Genomic DNA, 23,956 nt, shown 5'->3' with positions numbered 1-23,956 from the left:
AAGAATCCTGGGAGATCGGGTCCTCCCTTAAAGAGGGCATGTGTTGCGGTGAGATCTGGCAACCAAACCCTGTGCTGTGGGTGGGTACGTTTGGATAGCCACAACACCCAATTGGTAGGTCCCTTGATGCAGGGTTTCATCAGGCCAATGGGACGCAGGCTAAACGGATCAAGGGACCTATAAATGCACATGACCAAGAGCTTCCTCTTTCGGTGCATGCATTGGAACACCCGCCCACCTCTCCCTATATTTAGGGTTTGTGCGCTTGACCTTGCTATACCGTCGTGTGTCGTCTGTCATTGGGACAGGGCCATGGAAGGAATTTTCCCCACTTGGCTGATTGGCTGGTGCTATTTAGGTTTTGCCTGCCACGTAGCAAATCGTCACAACTTGTAAGGTTGCGGATAGGCTCTGGTTCATGTGATAGGGATGGGGGAATGCTCTTGCCATCCCTGTATGAAAGGTATTCCCTTAAAGGAATCCAGGGACTCAATGGTTTGGTCAACCCTGTGAGGGGGTTGTGCCCGTGTCTGAGTCCAGGGGGGCATTTGGGTGGCGGAGATAGACTGTTCCTGGCTTTCCACTTATCCAAGTGTTCACCCTTGGCTGACCTATGCTGGTGCCCTGGGTCAGCGCTACCTGCAAAGGTGCAGGGAGCTAATTGAACCAGAGCCTATGCAACCACTCACCTGCTGTAATCAATAAAGTTGTGGCCTAAATTCTGCCAAAAACCAAACCAAAATTTGAGTATTGTCTGAATTTATTTAAGAGGGAGGTTTAAAGGTCTGAACACGCAACTTCAGGCTACCTCACAGAGCTACAGTTCCCAGCACCCTAAACAAGCTACATTTCCATGATTCTTTTTTTTAGGGTGTGTGGGTCTTTTTGCTTCACTTCAAGACTGGATCTGCTGGTGGGTCAAATCCATATTTGGCCCATCCTCTGTGGGCCGCCCACCTGTCAATCAGCTGACGTCATATGTCATTGGGTGTCAAACTTCAAATTCAGCTGGAATTTAAACTGGAAGGCTCTTTGAAGCTATGGCTTGAATTTGTGGGAGCTCCAGAGTGGAACTGATGCCCTTGGGGCTTGCATTTGTTACCAAATTTAAAAGGCATTGACTACCAACTTGTTGAGGAATGACTGGGGGAACACTTTGAGCCTCCTTTTTGTCCATTTTCAGCCATGCCTTTTCCTGCCCCATCTAATGACAGGTGTGGGGCAAGTGGGTGTGGCATAGGGGGAACAGTCTTACCGGACAAATTATGACCCTCAGATGGCAAACTGTGGCTCAAGGCCTAGAAGTTCCAGATTCTTGATTTGTGCTGGACTTTTGTGAATGAAGCAGGCGCTTCTCCTTTCAAAGGAACCTAAGAAGAGTCCTGCTGGATCAGGTGAGCGGCCAATCTGGTCCAGCATCCTAGGACTCAGCTATAGAGTTGCAAATAAAACGTTTTAAATGTCTTGCAATCTGCAATATGTGACACTAGATGGCGACAGAGAGCTATGCCAAATTCAATGCATTTTTCAAAACATTTTTTTAAAAGCATTTTCACAGCATTTTTTATATGTGTGTAGATTCCACCCTAATTTAACTATGCACCGTGTGAAGAGGTTCTTTTATCTGTCCCAAAACTTTCAGAATCGATCTTCGTTGGATGTCCACATGTCCTAGTGTTATGAGAGAGGCAGAAAAAAACGATTCTCTAATTCTATACAATATCAATTTTACTTTCCTCTAAACTAAAAAGTCCCAAACACTGCAGCCTTTCCTCATAGGGGAGTCACTTCCTCCTATTGAAGATCTTGGTTGCCCTTTTCTGAATCTTTTCCAAGGTGACCTGAACCATACACTGTAGCCTAAATGTGGTCGTACCATAGAGTCCTATAATGGCATTATGATACCAGCAGTTTTATTTCTTTCTCAACAATCCCTAAGCATGGAATTTGCTTTTTTCACTGCTGCTGCAGACTGGGTCAACACATTCATTCAGCTATCCACTATGACCCTAAGGTCATGTTCCTAGCCAGTTACTGGCAGTTTTGACCCCATATATATGAAATAAAAAACATTTATTTCCCCATCACTTTTACACTTGTTTACCTTGTCCAGACCTCACTCAAAGGAACACCAGATTCTTGACTTACTGCCATGCCAACCCAACTGACCTCTTGTATAAACCAAATAAAATTGTGGTGTGTTTCAAGTGTGGGGGAAATTCCCCTCGGGGTTCAAGTATGGAGGTTCACATCTAACTTCCAATTGGTCAGACTTTATTCAGTAATTCATTACAGGACAGAGTTCAAAGAATCTGTGTTCATTAGATGTTCTTTATGACACACTATATAGGCAAATAAACCTCATCTCAGGGACACAGGTGGCGCTGTGGTCTAAACCACTGAGCCTCTTGGGCTTGCTGATCGGAAGGTAGGTGGTTCAAATCACCACGACGGGGTGAGCTCCTGTTGCTCTTTCTCAGCTCCTGCCAACCTAGCAGTTCGAAAGCATACCAGTGCAAGTAGATAAATAGGTACTGCTGTGGCAGGAAGGTAAACAGCATTTCTGTGTGTTCTGGTTTCTGTCATGGTGTTCTGTTGCCCCAGAAGTGGTTTAGTCCTGCTGGCCACATGACCTGGAAAGCTGACTGTGGACAAACGCCGGCTCCTTTAGCCTGAAAGCGAGATGAGCGTCGCAACCCCATAGTCACCTTAGACTGGACTTAACCGTCTAGGGGTCCTTTACCTTTTACTTTTACATCATCTCAGGTGTTTCATCCTCCTCCCAACCACCTTCTGCCACCCCATTGCCCCACCATCTCTCATCCAATGGCAATCCTTGAAAACATTTATTCACCCCCCTTTTTTTTACTTTACATGCAGAGCCTTCCTTGTACCTTATTTGGAGCTGTTTTTCACGTCAACAATCAGCATTAGGTTCCCCCTAAGCTGCTTCTTACCAGTTTTCTGGTCAGGCTGCCCTCTTGCACTGGCTTCACTGATAATGGATCTCAAACAGAAATCCCATGCCAAAAGTCACAGACATGTAGTTGTCGTGCTCATTCCTGCCACATTCATGAGCCACAACTTGCAAATGCTGCACATCAATAAATTTGCTGGATTGGAGCAGAGGCTCATATAGTTCTGCATCCTGTTCTCATCGTGGCCTTTGGGGATTCCGCAAGCAGGACGTCAGCGCAGCAGCCCTCTCTACTCCCAACTGTTTAAATGTTATTCGCAGTTAATGAGTAGCAGCATATAAACACACACTCACAATCCCTCCCAATAAAGTCTTATTTGATTCAACTAATGAAATTTTGGCAGTAAATTGGTCCCCAGTAAGTTTCAGCTGACGTCCAATTTTTCAAAAAAAAAGGGGGAACAGCTGAAATATTAATATTTAAAACTTCAGTGCTGCAATCAACATGTGTAACACTTTCAAAGAGATGGAGAAGTTGTTGTTTTCTTAAAAAATAAATACATCTACGTACAGCTCTTGTCCTAAATACATATTTACATGATAGGTTGGGAATTCCCCCCGCGCCCAGCCTCTGTTCTGATCTCTTTAGCAAAAAAATATGACTCTCATAAATTTCCAGTCTATCTATACCTTATCTTCCAAACATGGTTCTATCACCTACATCCACAACAATGTTTTTGCCTGCATTTGTGAGACGCGTAATCTTCCTTAACTCAAAGAGTCATGGTTTTTAGACATATATTCAGACATCCATTGAGACATCCATTCAGCCCACTTAGCTCTCATGTGGAGATTTCAGTTTTCATGATTCTTTTCCTCCAGAGACAGTCTACAATACAGTCGCTGCCATGTTGGATGTCTTGGAACCTGAATGGTTGTGTGCAGATACATGTGACCTTACTCAAAGGTCAAAGCTCTGAGGATGGTTGAAGTGTATGAGGACTCCATGGCACAAAACGGCTCTGACCAAAAGCCTAGGTTTCCCCCCCATGTATATTTCTAAGCAGGTTTTCACTGTATCATGTGAGTGTGTCTTTGGATCAGATCGCTTTCATGGGTGCCTTCCAAATCTGAGTCTACTATTCTAGAGGAATCTTTTAGGTGGAGAAAGACTCCTTGAATCATCCACGCGTGTTTGGTCCACCTGACGTGGCGCGGAGTCAACTTGGGTGGGAGCCCCTACCCATTTGCCCCCTCCTCACCCACGCCTATGGCAGGACTGCCGAGGCAAATGCACGAACGGAGCCTTATCTCAAGCACACCTGCGCGGGAGAAATTGCTGTTGGTTCTGGGCACCTAATTACCAGGAAAATATTGACAAATTGGAATGAGTTCAGAGAAAAAGAAACACAAATGGTCAGGGGACCATGAGGAATTTACATCTGAGGGAAGATAAAAAGAGCTGAATATGCAGCGCTCATTGAGGGGATAATTAAAAGAGGATGCCTTGTGGAGTCCACAGCTACTCCTACCCTTGTGTCAAGGATGGAGAAGAATGATTTAGGGCAGCGTCTTGGAAATACGAAGAGAAGTAATTTGGAAAGAAAGAGGGAGACGTACACTTAAGCAATACCGCTCAAAATGCCCAGGCGCTGAGAATTATATAGGTTGTGAAGCAGCTTTTAGAAGGGGGGCGGGGAGAGGGGGAGAAAGTATCCGTGCTGCTGTTTTTGATATCAAACTAGACCAATAATATGCCAGAGGGGACCCTTGGGATCTCTGAGTTAAAATCCTGCCACCAAACCAGGAAAGGGATTTGAGCTGGGATGCTTTGAATCCGATGGAGCTTGCCTCTCCCTGGGAAGCGCTCAGCCATTTGGGGGAAGAGATGACATTGATCTCCGGAGATCATACTATTACTTAAGCGCTTAAAAAAAATATGCCTTCAGCATGCCCCTACTGTGTGTCAGTCATCAGGGTGCGGCTTTTGTGGGGTAGGGAGAGAGAGTTCTTCCCAGTGTCACAGCTGTTTCCTGGACAACTGTCTGGGGTGAGCTATAGGCTAGGGATGTTGGAAGCTGCCTTATGCTGAGTACGTGCCCTCCAACATTTCTCTGATGAAAATGGGGACGTCCTATTCCCTAACAACAACAATTTTATTACAGTAATACCTTGGTTCCCGAACAGCTTAGCTGCCGAACAAATCGGCTCCCGAATGCCGCAAACCCAGAAGTAAGTGCTCTGGTTTGCGAACATTTTTCGAAAGCCGAACGTCCGACGTGGCTTCTGCTTGAGTGCAGGAAGCTCCTGCAGCCAATCAGAAGTTGCGCCTTGGTTTCCGAACAGTTTTGGGAGTCGAGCAGACTCCCAGAATGGATTAAGTTCAAGAACCAAGGTACCACTGTATTTATACCCTGCCCATTTGACTGGGTTGCCCCATCCACTCTGGGCGGCTTCCAACATATATAAGTACATAATAAAACATGAAACGTTAAAAAACTTCCTTCAGGTGTCTTCTAAAGGTTGTAGAGATACTTATCTCCTTCTTGGCTCAGGAGTAACATAACTCCATACCCTCCAACATTTCTCTGCTGAAAATAGGGACGCCCTAAGGAAAAGCGGGACATTCCTGAATCAAATCAGAAACCAAGATGGCTTCTGTAAATCTGGGACAGTCCCTGGAAAATAGGGATATTTGGAGGTTCTGTGAGTCAGACCATTGGACCATGTTGCTCAGCATTGTCTACACTGGCTGGCAGCAGCTCTCCAGAATTTCAGGCGTAAGTCTTTCCCAGCACTACCTGGAGATGCTGCCAATTAAACCGGGTACATTTTGCATGTGAGGTGGATGCTCTGCCAGTGAGCTATGGCTCTTCCTGGTCAGTCAGTAGTTAGGTCCAAAGAATAAGTGCACAGAGGAAACTGTGAGACGGGGTCAGGAAGCAAGCTAGTAGTTGTGCTTCTCGAGCAAACAAGGACAAGCCAGGTGACAAGACTGAGGAGCAAGCTAGGAGTGAGGGCTAAACAGTGAGTCAGAACCAGCAAGCAACCCCAAGATCAAGGACAGTGTCAGGAATCTGGACTGAGGAAGCACCAGAGCTGAGCAAAGTGATGGTGTTGGGCACTGGAGGTGTATATGACTATCAGACCTTGAAAAGCTGGTCTCACCAAATAAAGTTCATCAGTTTTGTTGAATTCATTAAACCAAATAGCTTTATAGTGGTACCTCGGGTTAAGAACTTAATTCATTCTGGAGGTCCGTTCTTAACCTGAAACTGTTCTTAACCTGAGGTACCACTTTAGCTAATGGGGCCTCCCATTGCCGCTGTGCAATTTCTGTTTTCATCCTGAGGTAAAGTTCTTAACCCGAGGTACTATTTCTGGGTTAGCGGAGTCTGTAACCTGAAGCATCTGTAACCCGAGGTACCATTGTAATTAGATTTTGAATAAATGTGTGATTAATTGTTAATGTTTTGAATGTTTTTTGTTTTATTTTCTTCCTTAGTGGGTTGTGCAAACCACTATTCTTCATAGCACATTTTATAGGGTAGGGTAAGGGGAACCTGGGATGAATTTATGAAACCAATGGGGGATGGCCCAAAAAAGTTTGGGAACCACTGCTTCAAACCTTTGTTGAGAATTTTGCAGGCCCCCTTCCCCCCAAAAATCTGAAGTCCTACACACACTTCCAGCGATGCTGGCCACCTCCCAAGTGTTCATTCCATTCTGATGGGCATCAGTTGGTATATAATAAAATTATGTGAGCTAACTTGGGGTTGAGACTAAGGGAATTGATGTGCATTAGGGTCCTGCCTTAAGAAAAAGGGTCGGTCCGTATGCTCTTTCCTAGCCCTGTGAGACTTCATATCTGTTCTTCCACTTATGCATGAAATTTCCATGTCGGTTTCTCTCTTAAAGAGCTGTGTTTATAAGCCATAAATAGAAAATGTTGCCGCCAAGGATAGGCAACCTGTGGAACAAACTGTTGCAAGAGGTCATCAAGTCATATGCTGGCGGCTGTATTTTTTAAAGGGCTGGGTAAACTTTATGGCCAAATAACATCTGTACAATCATTCATGCCAGGATAATGATGATGGAATTTCATGCTTCAGAGTGTAAGATGATTGCCACATGGTTCAGGGAGAAATTTGTCTTCCCGCTTAAAAAGAGAGGAGAAATGAGAAGGTGCCAAAAGAGAGTGTGCACTGATGGAAGGTGATACTTTGCTCTTTAAAACAAAGGTGGGGTTTGGGTGGGGTGTAAAGGTACTTAGCGGAGGGAAGAAATGGCTTCCACCCACATCCCTCTAAAGCGAATAGATGGAGAGCATTCTGCACAGTCCATGTTGTTGTTGTTTGTTATTTAGTCGTTTAGTCGTGTCCGGCTCTTCATGACCCCAAGGACAAGGACTAGAGCACGCCAGGCCCTCCTGTCTTCCACTGCCTCCCGCAGTTTGGTCAAACTCATGCTGGTAGCTTCGAGAACACTATCCAACCATCTCATCCTCTGTCGCCCCCTTCTCCTTGTGCCCTCCATCTTTCCCAACATCAGGGTCCTTTCCAAGGAGTCTTCTCTTCTCATGAGGTGGCCAAACTATTGGAGCCTCAGCTTCAGGATCTGTCCTTCCAGTGAGCACTCAGGGCTGATTTCCTTCAGAATGGAGAGGTTTGATCTTCTTGCAGTCCATGGGACTCTCAAGAGTCTCCTCCAGCACCATAATTCAAAAGCATCAATTCTTCGGCGATCAGCCTTCTTTATGGTCCAGCTTTCACTTCCATACATCACTACTGGGAAAACCATAGCTTTTACTATACGGACATTTGTTGGCAAGGTGATGTCTTATACTTCACAGTAAAGGCAGATATCCCACTGTAGCATATACTACAGCGATAGCCAATGTGGTGCCCTTACGGAGTTGTTGAATTCTAACTCATATCAGCCCCAGACAGCATGGCCAATAACCAAGGATGGTGGCAGTTGCATTCCAACTTATCCCTTCTGCTAGGCTTTGGGAAGGAAGTGTGAGGGCTCTGACAGGGTCCTAGAGTCCTCCTTCCCAAAGCCTAATTAGTGCTTCCCCAGCTTTGGGAAGGAGGAGGAAGGGCTCTAGGACCCTGCCAGAGCCTTGAGAATCCTTCCCAAAGCCTGGCACCTCCCTTACCCAGCTTTGGGAAGGTGGCTTTGGGTAGGGGAGGACATCACATTTTGGCCTCACACAGGGCGGCATATTACCAAGGTCCAACCTGACCACCTTGTGTTCCTTGAAGAAAAAGATGGGATATAAATTGAATGGATAAATAAAGAAGTAAACAATGTTCTCATAGCGGTCAACCAGATGCTCATGGGAAGCTGAGAAGCAGGACCTGAATTCAACAACCTTCTACCTATTTGTGATTCCCAGTTATTGTATTCCAACAATGGAGGCAGAACCTAGGCATGGCCTTACCCTCCATGACTTGGTCTGGTCCTCTTTTACGGTCAGCCAGCCTCTATCCTGGGGAACATTCAGGCAGGCGTGGCCTATTGATTACCATCTTTGCCACTCTTTAATATCTCCATATAGAAAACAGACCCACACGGCCACTTTTTTTCAAAGCATCGTTTCTTCTGATACCTTTATGGGCTAATTATCTCTAAATAAAAAGTCTTCCATTTCCAAAAAGAGATCACTTACTGCAGTTTGAAACTCATTCCTGCTTTGCATAGATCTATCATCCAACAATCTTCTTCCCCCCCCCTCTCTCTCGTACTGGGTGTACATGCAGGTAGAAACTATTCAAGCACATCTTGGCAGCTGGCATATTTGCTAATTCGCCCTCCTGACCCTAAACAGGTGAGAGACAGTGAGCCTAGAGAGGTCTGCCTCAAATCTTTTGACGCAACAGCTGGCCATCTTTCACGCACAACTCATGTTTGCTGTGCATCTGGCTTCATTTAATTGGAAAACAAAATACGACGGCCAGGAGTGGGGGGGGGAGGAGAGGCATTGGCTTCTTTTTCCAATGAGAAGCAAACCAAAGGATAATTCGGCCTGTTTTCCTTTTCACCAATTTCTCCCATCTCCTTTGTAAATAAGGGACATAGCTCATTGGTGCAGCATCTGCTGAAAGTCCAATCCCTGGCATCTTCAGGTATGACTGGGAAAGACTCCCTGTCCGAAACCCCAAAGAGCCACTGCCACTTTGTATAGACAATGCCAAGCTAGTTGGAACACTGGTCTGACTCAGTACATGACAGCTCCCTATGTTCCTTGGCAAGAAGACCGTCACTGGGGCTTTTGTTTCCAGCCGGAACTCACCAGAACTCAGTCCCAGCATCTCTCAGGTGGGCACCATCACCATTATAAGAGAACAAGGGGGGAGGCATTCGTGGTGAGTTCCAGCGCCTTTTTTTCTAGAAAAATAGTGCTGACCATCATCTTGTGTTTAAAAGAAACATTATGAGTCCCAGCACTTGTATTTCCAATAGCAGACTCAGTATTTTTGTCTTAGGGGGACCACAGACCATTGCATCCAGTTGGAAGAGGGCAAGGTTGAGACCAACAGAAAGTCAAGGAAAATGCACTTTGTGTTTTCACGCTAAACCCCTTGCATCTGCTGCTCCTCCTGCTTACTCCCTCCTCCTTCTTGCATGAGGATGCCATGAGGTCAACTTCAGTCATGTAGTGTAGGATCCGAAACCATCCTTGTGAATATGGAGTACTAACTGTAAAGAACTGTGTCTCCCTTTACCAACAGGACTCTTGAGTGTTTCTTTTTTGCTTTTAAGTGATACTAGTGATGTGTGAAAACGAGATAGGACAAGTGGTGGTGAGACTGAGTAACCTCAGGTAGCTCCAGCTTCCAAGCTTTCAAACTCTGCTATACAGTGGACGCTTGGGTTGCGAACGTGATCTGTGCGGGCGGCACATTCTCAACCCGCAGCGCTGCGTCTGTGCATGCATGGGTCGTGATTTGGCACTTCTGCGCATGCACAACCGCCGAAACCTGGAAGTAACCCATTCCAGTACTTCCGGGTTTGGTGCAATGCGCAACCCGAAAATGTGCAACCTGAAGCGTTTGTAACCTGAGGTATGACTGTACATATATATATATATATATATATATATATATATATATATATATATTTCAAGCCGGCCAAATGGATTTGTAAAGTGTCACCTGGTATTGAAAGGAAGCCTTATGAGCCCCAGTGCTTGTATTTTCAACAGCAGATTCTGTATTATGGAGGGGGTTGGGGGGTAATCATTACTGCACATTCATGATGATTTGTGCTCATGACGCAATCCCTCTTCCATATAATCACAGAACTGTGGAGTTGGAAGGGATCCTGAGGGTCATCTAGTCCAAACCCCTGCAATGCACATATCTCAACTAAAGCATCCATCACAGATGTCCACCCAGCCTCTGCTTAATAAGGGTAGGAGAGTCCACCACCTTCCAAAGGAGTCCATTCTACTGCCTAAGAGCCCTTACTGTCAGAAAGTTCTCCCTTATCTTTAGTCATAATATCCTTTATTGTAACTTCAATCCACTGGTTTGGGTCCTATCCTCCAGAGTAGGAGAAAACAAGCTTGTGCGCTTACAAATGTTTTGGGAGTAAACCTACTGCTTCATTTCCAATTGGTTCATGTCCTGTTAGTTGGTGCTGAAACTTTTTATACCACAAATGTTCTGTGTTATTTGTTGCAGTTGCTAGGTAAAGGTAAAGGGACCCCTGACCATTAGGTCCAGCCATGACCGACTCTGGGGTTGCGGCGCTCATCTCGCTTTATTGGCCGAGGGAGCCGGTGTACAGCTTCTGGGTCATGTGGCCAGCATGACTAAGCCGCTTCTGGCGAACCAGAGCAGCGCACGGAAATGCTGTTTACCTTCCCGCCGGAGCGGTACCTATTTATCTACTTGCACTTTGACGTGCTTTCGAACTGCTAGGTTGGCAGGAGCAGGGACCGAGCAACGGGAGCTCACCCCGTCGTGGGGATTCGAACTGCCGACCTTCTGATCAGCAAGCCCTAGGCTCTGTGGTTTAACCCACAGCACCGCCCGCGTCCCTTGTGTTGCAGTTGCTACATAGTGCAAAATGCCCTTCCGTGTGGCAATGATGCTGCAGTGCAGAACTGATACAGCCCTGTAGAAGTTCACCACTAATGTGGGATTATTGCATCAGTGACATGTCATGGAACACATCCTCAAACAAAGAAAACACACTAGTCTGGAGGGGTCTTCACCAATGCCACTCTTGATGGAGTTTGCATGAAGGCTCAGGTATGCAGCTTGCAGGTACTTCTGAATCCCTTGCTGTTGCTTGTGGGACATGTGGCCTTGGTGGTGTGGTGTGCTTTGGCTGGGGCCCCAGTTGAGACCCTATCTGGACAGGGATAGCCTACCTTCTGTCGCCTATGCATTGGTAACCTCTAGGTTAGATCACGGCAGCACGTTATACATGGGGCCGCCTCTGAATACAATTTGGAAACTTCAGCTGGTGCAGAATTCAGTGGCCAGGTAACTACCAGGGCAAGATAGTTTGAGCATATAACACCAATCCTTGCCAAGGTGCCCTGGATGCCAGGGCAATTCGAAAGTATTTGTTTTTACCAATAGAGCTTTAAACAGCTCAGGACTGCAATACCCTAAGGGCCATCTCTCCCTGTATGAGCTGACCAGGAAACTGAGATAATAATCTGAGGGTTTTCTTTGTGTGTCTCCTCCATGAGAGGTCTGGAGGGTGGCAACACAAGATTGGGGCTTTTCTGTGGTGGCCCCCCGTTTGTGGAATGCTCTCCCCAGGGAGGTTCATTTTGGCACCATCATTATATATCTTGAGGTGCCAGGCAAAACTTTTCCTCTATAAACTGGCCTCTGGCCTTTAACCATCTGTGGCCTTTTAGGAGCGGGTGGGGTGTTTTAAAAGTGTATTCACCCCCTTGGCTTGAATGGGGGTGGAAATCTACAGTATGTGGGTGAAATATACTCAGAGTCGAGAGTGGATTTCGTGCTCTTTATTCAGCTCATAGTGGTGAGGAGAAATGGAAGTTCTCCCAGGATGTCTGCTTTATATACATTATTTACACAATGAGCCCCACGTGATTCCGGGATTCACCTGTAGGCCAATCAGGTTGCGGATTCACTTCCACCTGGAGCTGGATTGGGTGGCTCCTGTGGACCAATCAGACTGCTGCATTCTGAATCCTATTGTTCTAGGGCCAATCAGACTGCTGCATTCTGAATCCTATTGTTCTAGGACCAATCAGACTGCTGCATTTTGGATCCTATTCAACTCAGTACCTAACAGTGGGGCTTTTCATTTGCTTGCTTGGCTGGTCGTACGTAGCTTTGGGTTGCCTTGGGCAAGATGAAGCAACAAAAAAGTTTTATAAATAAATAATAACCAGGAGTAATTATTGCACTGGAAGGTGAGGAACTTCCGAAAGCACAATTTAGCTAACTTTAGTCAGAATTAAGTCTCTGGCAACGCATTGTGGGCGAGAGACAAAGCATTGACCCAAACACCTGCTGAAATATTTTAAAACCTTCATCGCCGCAGACTCCCCTCTCTACCTAGAGAGCCCCTTACCTGGTCCATTATTGTCCTGCCTGCACTTTCGGCAGGACTTTGAAAAGAAAAGAAAAAGGTTCAAAGAACGAGACTTTCATGCTCTCTTTTTCCATGCCGAAGACTTTCAACTCCTGATTTCAAAGTGCCACCCGGTTGTTATTCAAAGGCCTGTGGACTCGTAGGGGGTGAAAGACGGGAGTTCGAGGGAGGGGGCGGAAAGGTTGCACTACAAAGCACCTTCGTGTCGAGAATCCTATCCTGTGCAGCCATTACTTACAAATGGTAATGAAAACTTGAGTCGCTATCAATAAAAAAAGCTGCCAATTTATGAAAGGACCATCAGGAAGGGCCTTTTTCTGTTTGCCTGCTCTTCTCAAACTGGGAATTCCACTGTTGTTGGGCTGGGTTTTCTTCTTTTTTAAAAAAGGCTAATTGATATTTTCAAGTGTTATTTCTCTCTCCCCCCATACACACTATGAGCGGAGAGAGCGGGGAAGTGCGCCTGAGCAGAGAGCCAAATCTCATCATATATAAGTTGGATAAGAATACCTAAAGAAGTACTGAGTAGCGTCTGAAAAATGCTGCCTTGCTCTGGCTGAGTATTCATCTGCTCACCCTCCTCCCTCCCTCTGCCTCTCTCTCCTTTTTATCTGCCTGCCCACAAGATTTGGAACACCATTAATTGGTCCTCAGGGAAGCCGACAGGCCGAGTCTTTTATGACTGGATTTCTTTGTATTGTACACATGTGGTTATCTCTCAGGAGATAAACAAAGAAAAAGGAGGAACAAAAAAAAAATGTGTGTGAAAAAGAGGGCGGGGAGTTTGTATAGGTCTAAACACAAAACAGGCCACTGTCTCTCCACACACCCCTCCACCCCAGTCCGCTACTTTATTTTTTTTATTTTTCGTAAAGCTGTTCACGCTTTAAATAACGTGACATATAAAGCGCACCACCTCCTGCTCCCCAAGTCTGCTTAACTTAATCTGCTTTCCCTGATTGCTACAGGCTGCTCTTCAGAGGAATTCCAGCTCCTATTAGAAATCAAACACCCTGGCTCCTTTTCGGTTCCCCTCCTCCCGCCCTCTCCCTCCTCCCTCTCGCTTTCCAACAAAAGATAGAGGTGGTCTTTTCTGGGAAGATAAAAAGAATAGTTGATCATAAGAGCTAACCTGGAGCCAGTGCTGTGGTCTTTCGTCCCTTCAGCAGTCTCTAAAGCCCTAAGTGCTCGCAACTACCTTCTCCTGCATAGCAACGTTGGGCCTAGGTAGACCAATATATGCCAGGTATCACCCACCCTGACTCTTCCTTGCTCCCCTAAAGCACTCCCTTCCGGGAGAGAAACGTACAGTTGGTTTTGTTTTCATACATAGGTCTTCAAACCATCTGGTTTTGCTTCTCTGTTAGCCCCAGTTTGCACCAGCAAAAAACAAGCACCGACCACGTTCTCCCTAATCAAAGGATGATCTGATGGCTTGGCCTGCTGCCAGATCAATTGCACCACATTACGGTAGAAGACTCCCCAACCTTTCATGGACCCGACATGCCAGCAGGCAATGCGGTGAAACAGAATCCAATCCTGTTCCACATCACCCACTGTGGAACATGGCAGAGGAGTACCAATGTGGAAGGGATCAATATTTGATTGTATGTTTAATAGTCCTTTTCTTCTTGCTAGCCCGTATAAACTTCAGTCGATCTTGCACCTTAACAGATTGTGGATCATGCTGTGGTTCTAGCAATTCCAAACCCAGGGTTTTTTATTTTTGGGGTTGTTATTTTTTGTAAAATTATGACCGGAGTCAAGAGTCAAGACACAGGATATGGGTTGAACTAGGACCACATTTATTATTGCCAACCTCTGCAGGAGGAAATGTCCCATGCATAGGAATGCGAGAGATGTTTAAGTTCATATTTAAAGTTAAGCTTACCTATTTGTCACTTTCTGAAATAAGGTGCAAACACAGCTGTCTTTTGAACTCAGACTTCTGCAGAGAAGTCACAGTGTAATGCAGTTTTGCAGCCAAGTAATGTGTGCAAGAATACAGATACAAGTGCATAGAAATTCATATATTGCATGGAGCAAATTCCAAAATAATTAGCTCCCTGTGACTAATCAACATATTGCAGTGCTAATGGGGGCCCATTTTTCATTTAGAGAAAGAACATGCAATAAGCCCGCCGGATCAGGCCAGTGGCCTATCAAGTCCAGCATCCTGTTCTTATGGTGGCCACCCAGATGCTGTGGGAAGCGAACGAGCTGGACATGAGCACAGCAGCAATCTGCTCACCTGTAATTCCCAGCAACTGGTATTCAGAGGTGTAATGCATCTGACAGTTGAGGTGGAATATGTCCATCATGGCTAGTCACAGTTGATAGCCTTGTCCTCTATGTACTGTATGTTCCAGCGTACAAGATGACTTTTTAACCCCCCAAAATCACCCCAAAAGTCGGGGATCATCTTGTATGCCCAGTCGCCTAATACATACGGTATTTGTCTAATCCTCCATGTTGGCGGAAGATTAAAGCCATCCAGGTTGGTGGCCATCACTGACTCCTGTTGGAACGAGCTGCATAGTTTGACTATTGTCAGGGGCTGGACTGAGGAGGAAGGGTGGGGACCACCACCACCACCCTCTTCCTGAACCTTCCCGAGAAGAGGAGGACAGTATAAATTTACAACGGTGGTTTGCGGAAGGTTCAGAGGCTGCAGAAGGGAGAAGCTGGGAAGTATTGGGAGAGGAGCAGCAGCAGGAAGAAGAAACACCAGGGGAGAAACAGCTGACAGACTCAGTGTCTATAGAAAGCATTCCTGACCCCCCCCTCCCAGGACCAAGTGGTCACTGAGAGTAGTAGAAGAGAAAGCTCAGAGGCAAAAACACAGTTCAGCCGGCGCAAGGATGACGTAGAATAGGAGACACGGAGGGGTTGCGACTTTACTCGGAGCAACGCCATTATCTAAGAGAGACTGCGTTTCTACGTCTCTCTCTGTAAATATTGAATAAAAGACTTGGTAAGAACACTTCTTGTTTATCTGCTTCTTGGCTGCCACTGTGGGAGGGATCGGATTTCCTGAAGCCTGACAACTATGCATGTGTGAAGAAGTACTTTTTCATACCCATCAACTGTCCTGGAAAAAACTAGACATTCTGTTTTTTCATGTGAGTTCTTGGGGGGGCGGGGAGAGCGCAGTATAGGTCATGTGACACACCTGGGCGCACATCTCTGAAGACGCATGTCCCAGTTTTTGGTGTGGAAATGTTGGAAGGTATGTTTTCTTTTATCCGTCCTGATCTTCAGGACGGCTTCAGCTTCATGAGTTTTAGCGTTACAAGTGAGAGAGGGGGAAACCTTCTCAATCTGCTTTCTTCATGCTTTGTATAATTTAGTAAACCTCTATCATGTTACCTCTTCCTCACCTTTTCTCTAAACTACTAAATCCCAAACACTGAAGCCTTTCCTCAAGGGGGAGCTGCGTCACCCCCTTGGTCATTTTGATTGTTGAGAGCTAATGCGTCAACAATATCTGGCCTTCTTCATCACAAACCCCTAGTGTCCTTGTGTCAATAACCTTACCAGGAAAGATGTGGAATGCCTACTATCTCCAGATACTGCTAATTCCACTTTTACACACAGTCGCTTTACTAGTTCCAAAATAATTAGCTACCCGGTCTTTTTCTTTAACTGCATCCTTTAATCAAGAGCTCATCTACCTTCAACAGCAGTCAGCTGCTAAATCCGCCATTGCGGTAAGTTGCAAGAGAATTATCATCTTCCCAGAGCCATTTCCACGGAAGCACGTTTCATGTGTGTGGAGGTGGAAGGTGGGAAGGGAATAACCTTCTGGGGGAAAAACCACAATTATAAACAGCTGCAGCCTGCATTAAATGTAATTATGATTGATTCCTATAAATCATTCTTTGTGTAAACTTCCACTTAGGCAGGATTTGCTGTTTTGGTGCAGATGCAAAAAAGAAAGAAAGAAAGTGCTGCATTAAGTGATTATCTGTCTTTATTATTGCAATTATTATGAGGGGGGAATTCGTTTCCGTTCAGAAGTGGGAAAGGAGATGAGGAAGTAATAGTTAATAATTGGCAAGAGTAGTGGGAAACTGGCATTTCACCCCAAATGAGCAGTTTATGGACAAATGTTACATTTCAGTATTGAGTATAGATATATAAGTAGTCTCACCCTCTCATTGGGAAGGGAAATAGCTCAGTCGTAGAGCATCCATGTCTCATGCTAAAGGTTATGGGGCTCAAGCCTCACTATCATCAGGTAAGGGGTGTGGGAATGTCCGCTGCCTGAAACTCTGGAGCTGCTTCCAATCAGTGTAAGCAGTTGTTGTTGTTGTTTAGTCATTTAGTCATATCTGACTCTTTGTGACGCCATGGACCAGAGCACGCCAGACACTCCTGTCTTCTGCTGCCTCCCGCATTTTGGTCAAACTCATGCTGGTAGCTTCGAGAACACTGTCCAACCATCTCATCCTCTGTCGTCCCCTTCTCCTTGTGCCCTCCATCTTTCCCAACATCAAGGTCTTTTCCAGGGAGTCTTCTCTTCTCATGAGGTGGCCAAAGTATTGGAGCCTCAGCTTCACGATCTGTCCTTCCAGTGAGCACTCAGGGCTGATTTCCTTCAGAATGGAGAGGTTTGATCTTCTTGCAGTCCATGGAACTCTCAAGAGTCTCCTCCAGCACCATAATTCAAAAGCATCAATTCTTCGGCGATCAGCCTTCTTTATGGTCCAGCTCTCACTTCCATACATCACTACTGGGAAAACCATAGCTTTCACTATACGGACCTTTCTTGGCAAGGCGATGCCTCTGCTTTTTAAGATGCTGTCTAGGTTTGACATCGCTTTTCTCCCAAGAAGCAGGTGTCTTTTAATTTCGTGACTGCTGTCACCACCTTCATGGATCACTGCCTTGCCATGGCGAAGGGGCTCGAATAACTCAGAGAAGCTATGAGCTATGCCGTGCAGGGTCACGCAAGATGGACAGATCATAGTGGAGAGTTTAGACCAAACGTGGTCCACCTGGAGGAGGAACCGGCAAGCCACTCCACTATCCCTGCCAAGAAAACTCCATGGACAAAGACAACAGTGTAAGCAGTGATGACCCTCAAATATCTTATTCCAACTTCACTGCAAATTTGTTTACTACATAAATCAGTGGGAAGCTCAGCTAAAAGGGTTCAACTATAATGGATGCTGGTGGCTTCCAGAACTTCAATTGCTCCCAGATAGAAAAACTTGCCAGACTTGTGACTCTTGCTATGGCATAAAAATGTGTGGCATTTAGCACCAGCTGAAAATACAACTCATAAATTACATGTTGCCAAAGGCTTGGAGGATTCTGAAAGAATTCTAAGCTGTTTTATCATATACCTCGGTTTCCGAATGTAATCCGTTCTGGAAGGCCGTTCAGAAACCAAAAACTCAGTACAGAAGCCTCAATACGGAAAACTCAATACAGAAAATTCAATGCGGAAAACTCAATACGGAAGCCACATGGCATGTTTGACTTCTGAGGTGTGTTCGAAAACCAAAGCGTTTACAGCGTCCATTGATGGAGATGTCCAAAAACCGAGGTACCGCTGTATATGACAAATACAGACACACAAAACTACTTTTTCACAATACCTAATGGTCTTAAATACTCTACATGCTGGCTTTAAGTCTTTCACAATATATTGCACTCCTTTTTTATATTTGCACTTCTATTATTTTAATTGTATTTGACATACTTTAAAAAAAAAAAAATACTGACCCATATGAACCAATGCATTGATTCAGTAAACGGCTGATTCCCATGTTGTCTCTAAGAAGGTTCTCTACATTTATTTAAGCTCCTAAGGAAGTTCTTCAGGTGTACAGAAATGCTTTTAAAAAATCTAGGCTGATCAGAAACTCTTTAAGAAACTTCTCTGGGATTATCAAAACTCTCTTAGCTACTCTTCGATTTCTTTTAAAGTTGTTTTGTGGAAAATCATAGCGCACTAGCAAAGCATGTGCCTTGCATTATATCACTATTTAAAAAGATCTTAAGAAGCACAGCTGGGAAAGACAGGGCCTAGAAAGCTGCAGCGTAGTTAGTGCTGTGCCAAAAAAAATTATCCTGCCCTTTCCCCAACCATTCCCTATCAATTAACAAGAAATAAAACTGCATTGAAAAAATATCAGTTATAATCTGGTGCAGGTTTTCATTGCACCAATTTTTTTTAAATTTTTTTTTAGGTAGCTGTTTGTGAGCATCCTTTCTTTCACTCTGCAGATAATCTCTTTCAATAATTGAATCATAGAACTGTAGAGTTGGAAGGGACCCTGAGGGTAATTTAGTCCAACCCCCTGCAATGCAGGAATATAAAGCTGTCCCATACGAGGATCGAACCTGTGACTTTAGCATTATCAGCATCTCTCAGGTCTTTTTCAAATCATGAAGTGTGGGCAGCCAGGGAGGCTGAAGCATGCAAGAGAAATGTTTAAATGTTTACAAAACACACACAAAAACAACAACACCCAAGCCACCCTTGGCCAACCTGCAGTGATAAAACAGCTCACAGGTAGATGGGCCAATGGCATAATTCAGTATAAGTCATTTTCAGATGATTCCCCTGAAACAGAAAATCCTTGTTGGCAATAAGAAAATCTGCCGACCAGACTGTAGCATATCCCCTGCCACCTCATAAAGACAATTCAAATGGGTCTTTCTTACACTGTTGTTGCAACTTTCCCCTAGTACTATTCATGGCCTTCTGAGATATATATATATATATATCACATCACAGCTCAATGTAGCCTGGGAAATCTTCAAAATATGGTAGCTGCAATATAGCCACACCATGTAAAAGCAGTTGTATGAATGGCATAATTTATAAACAGAAACAATGACAGAAGAAAATACTACAAGGTTCTAGAAGAGGTTTTTTTTTGTGCCTAGCTTTTGTATTGATGTTTTTGATGTTTGTGTTTGTATATTTCTTCCCCCTTAAAATGGGAAGGCATGTCATCCTGTGCTAATTTTCATGTTTGACAGGCTGTCGGGAATGCAAATGACTGCTGTTAGAAAAGCTACCAAGTCTGCTCTTAATTTGAAATGGTAATCAAAAGGAAGGTTTATCTCTTAAATCATCCTTTGGCAACCTGGTGCACTCCATCATCCCAAGCCAGCATGCCATGTGAGTTGTACTCCAAAGCATAAGAAGGACACCATGTTATTGTTAAGGTCAAATAACACATGAGACAGAATCTTTCCAACAGTTGAAGAACTCTCTTTCAGTTAACATCTTTGTAGCTCCTTCAGTTCTGCCATTCAATAAGGCCTTAAAAATGTGAGTTTTAAAAACTTGTGCCTTTCAATTTTTCTGTAGCTGCTCAGTGCTTCTAAGGTTCTACTGTTGCATTTCTCTGTGTACATCACTTTGTGAGGACTTGGCCCCAGGAAGTGATTAATAAATAAACAGAATGAATGGATGGATGGATGGATGGATGAACATCACCCAACCATATTGCTCACTAGACCTTTCTGCTGGGACTTTACAGAGTGACAGGATCACCAGCACGTCTGCAGCCAAGACACACATGGTGGCTGGGGTAGAAAGTGGGGTAGCTTTAAGATCACCGTGCCAGCCTTGAGCTGGTACAGTGATTGGGCCCACCAGGCCTCCTTCTATCATATGGCAACAGTGAGACTGGCTTGGAATCCAAAGGATCCTTGAGGGGTTCAGCTCTATCTCCTTCTGCCCCAAGATTTCCCTATTGGCTATTGCCAATGGTGGTCTTGCTCACCATCATAACTGGCAGGTGGAAGAGGAAGCACTGGACCAAAAGAGTGATGTTTAGTGATGCTTCTGCAACAGAATGCCTAATGCAAATATTCACATTAATTTTCCTTTGTTTTAATTCTAGCAAGCATCTCTCTCTCTCTCTCTCTCCCCCTTTCTCTCTCTCTGCCCTATATAAGGGAAATAAAACAATTTAGCACTCAAAACAAAAATGCTAAGCAACAACAACAAAATCAGACAGTGGAGCACTTTTGCACAATACCATCTAATTTCCATAAAGTGTCTGCAGGGCTTTGTACATTCAGATTTTTCTTCCTGAAAACATTTATGGAAATAGGTTATTATGCCTGCTACTAACAGTGAGCAATTTGTTCCTATTAACAGAGTTTTTATTCCAAATACTAATGAAATAAACACCCATTTCAGATACCACCCTAAATCTAAACAATGCCTGGGACTGTGATCTGCATCCCATGCATCTATATATCTAACAACTCAGATTCATTTTTCAATATATGAATAATTATTAATGATTCAGACGTGTTCTTGAGTTGTAATCAAGTGAACAAAATTTTTACTGAGATTCAGTCTCATTGAGTTGGGCATCTTCTGCACAATTGGCTGAATATCCCTTCACACATAATGCCTTCCACACCCTTCCTCTTCTCTTCCTTGACATCTCCCCTTTCTTGTTATGGGACTTGTCTTCATTTTGCATCTGGAAGTGATAAGAACCTCAGAATAGTCTGCTAGATCAAGCCAAAGACCCAATGTCATGGACTGGCTACACATCAGAGAGCACATTGCAGCATTTTGTTGCAGGATCCACTGAGAAATGACTAGCGAAATTAATGAAAATGGAGATTTGGCCTACAAGAAGTAACGTAGTCTTAGCTCAGTATGTGGAGCCATTGGTAGATCTTTGAACTAGTGAAGGGTCCACTGGAACATCAATTCCCCTAAGAGACCCACTTAACCACCTTATATTTATCGGGAAGGGCACTGGTTTAGGAAGGTACATTGATTCATGCAATCTCTTTCTTGGATGTCAGCAAAAGTGGAGAAAATGTAAAACATCTATCCAATTATTTCCATTAATATACAAGCATTAGGCATTCAAATTCCTAATTAAGAGAAAACATGCCCTGTCAGGCATCTGCATGGGCTACTGCACATCGCCTAGATTGTTCCATAATTATCCTGGCTTAATAGTTCTGAAAATGAAAGCAATGCACACCCATTGAGGAAACGCACCACTTATCACATGAGACGGCATGGTATGAAAAACATGCTCTGCTTTGGTGTATTTGAGCTGCCGGTTTTCAGCCGAACATGCTCGAATTAACAGAGACCAATGACAGCATGTTAGCCTGTTCTGCCAACAAAGTTTAATAAGAAAAGGAAACAGGATTTAATGCATATCAAAATAATATTTCCATGCTGCAGGCATGAAGAGCTTGGTTTGTGGGATGGCTCAGGCATAGAAAATTGGGGTGAGGTGTTGGGAGCCCGGTGTATTTGATGACTGAATTTTGCAAACAATACCGTCACAAGGTTGAATAACAAAGTTGATGCGGCTGGTGCAATTGTGAATTTGCGGGTGTTCCCCTGGTGAAGTGTGTAGAAATCCTGAGAGTACTCCTGGTTTGACATTCTGTTTTTGTCTATGATTGTTCTTGGGGGGTTTTCAGGGAGAATCCAGGAAAGGTCTACTACTGTGGTTCCACACTGCAATTCTTGATTCTGGGGATGTGTAGGAAATGTTGACTTGGTTTGCATTTATTTTATTTTTTTAAGCAAAGCAGACTAATTCTCACCTCCTGGATGAATATAAAAATTAGAATGTTATGGTTCTTTAGATTTCATACTTCTTGGAATTTTGCAAATTTGAGTCAATTCCAAAGTGTTGGCAAGCCTCTCAGTTTAGAGGCATCTGAAATTTTTGATACACTCCAAGTTTTCTTTCCCCTGCCTAAAAATCTTGAACAGCTCAAAAACCAGGACAGACCCCCTGCAGAACTGCACTCCATATCTACTTGACTTTGATCCATTATTAATTGCCGTGTGTGTGTGTGTGTGTGTGTGTGTGTGTGTGTGTGTGAATGAATGTCTAGATTTCATGATGATGGGCATTATAAACATTTAAAATCCAGACAAATTTCTCCCCCTTAGGCAGGTACATGATGTCAAATTTTATTTTCTTATTAAGGACCCTTCCCTTCATTCTCCCTAAGGGATAATTAATTGCTTAAAATCCGAATAGGAAACTTCCTCTATTATATATTTGGTTTATAGTTCTGAGATTTACTGTAGTTTTGTGTTCATTGGATGTGGGGAAGGGGAGAAGAATCATTACTCTCACCAATCCATCTCCCCATAGGTGATTGCAATTAGGGAAAGAAATTTGGTTCAGTTTGTCTCTTAATGTGAAACTACCCAGTATGCACGTCCTGAAACAATATACAAACCGAAGCACAGCTTTCCTTCGAAGTATTGCAGTCCTTTGAACATAGTGATGCAGTTCTCCAACCCACCTCTTAAAAGGCCTACACAACTGCTTATATTAAGGGAAAGTGATAATAAGAAAGCATATATTGGTGAAAATTGCATACAAAATGCATTATATAAGTGAAAATCACTTGCAACAGTGTGAGAGAGAGGCAGAACGCCATTAAAAAGTCTTTAGTGGGAGAAATAAAGCACCCTAAAATGCTGACAGGGCTGATGGGGCCTCTTTTTTAAAAAGCTAATTCACAAAGTGAGTGGCAAACATAAGTCTGGACAAATGAGAAAGTGAACTCGATATATTGGTTCATCGCAAAATTCAGTTTCTAAGGACAAGGGCAAAACAGTTCATTTCATTGGGGTGGGGTCGGAGAAAGGGAAGGGAGATGCTGTGGGGTGCTTAGCACAGTGGCAGCAACTTCTCATTTCCTACCCCCCACTTTACAACCCAATCCAAAATCTACTGGTGGAAGCAGCAGCAACAGTGCCGTCCTCCAGCTTCTTCCACCAGCATCACCTACCACAGCAAGCGGCTAACCCCATATCCAATCTCCATTTTGCCATCTCCTCCCCCTAATTGCCATAGAGTTCCTGCCTGGCTCTCTGCCTGCAAAATGATGTGCCAAATTGGAAGGTTGCAGCAGGGAGCAGGGTAGCCTGGCCAGCCCTCTTTTCACCCTTCAGCATGTTGGTCTGAACGAAGCCTACTTGTGTTCAACAATATCTGCATGAGCATTCTCTCTCTCTCTCTCTCTCTCTCTCTCTGCAACCAGGGAGGAAAGACAAGGCAGAGGTTACTTGCACTAGAACAACCTAGGCATGTACTGTGCTGTGTATACAGGCTGTATTAGATGTTCACCTGAATGCATGGAGGGTAGGGCAATCACAGTGGGCGTGATCATCCTGCTTGCTCCTCTGAAGTATTGATTCAGTAATATGCCACTAAATGCAGGGTTGGCCTAAGACATTTTGGCACCTGAGGTGAACCACAAAATGGCACCCCAAGCCCCAACCAAGGAAGAAGGGCTGAGTGAAGATCTACATCGGCCTTACCCTATCATTGAAGTGGGAATTAAAGGCCGTTGCAAAGGAGGAGAAGGAGGAAAGGGACCTGCTGTGAATCATGTCAGGCAGGTGCAGAACTCAGGAGACCCCAGAGGACAACCCCTGCCATTTCTTCCCTAGAGGTAGAA

This window comes from Podarcis raffonei, chromosome 10 (genome assembly GCF_027172205.1).
Source record: "Podarcis raffonei isolate rPodRaf1 chromosome 10, rPodRaf1.pri, whole genome shotgun sequence".
In the NCBI taxonomy this organism is placed as follows: domain Eukaryota; kingdom Metazoa; phylum Chordata; class Lepidosauria; order Squamata; family Lacertidae; genus Podarcis; species Podarcis raffonei.
This window is presented reverse-complemented; position numbering follows the sequence as displayed.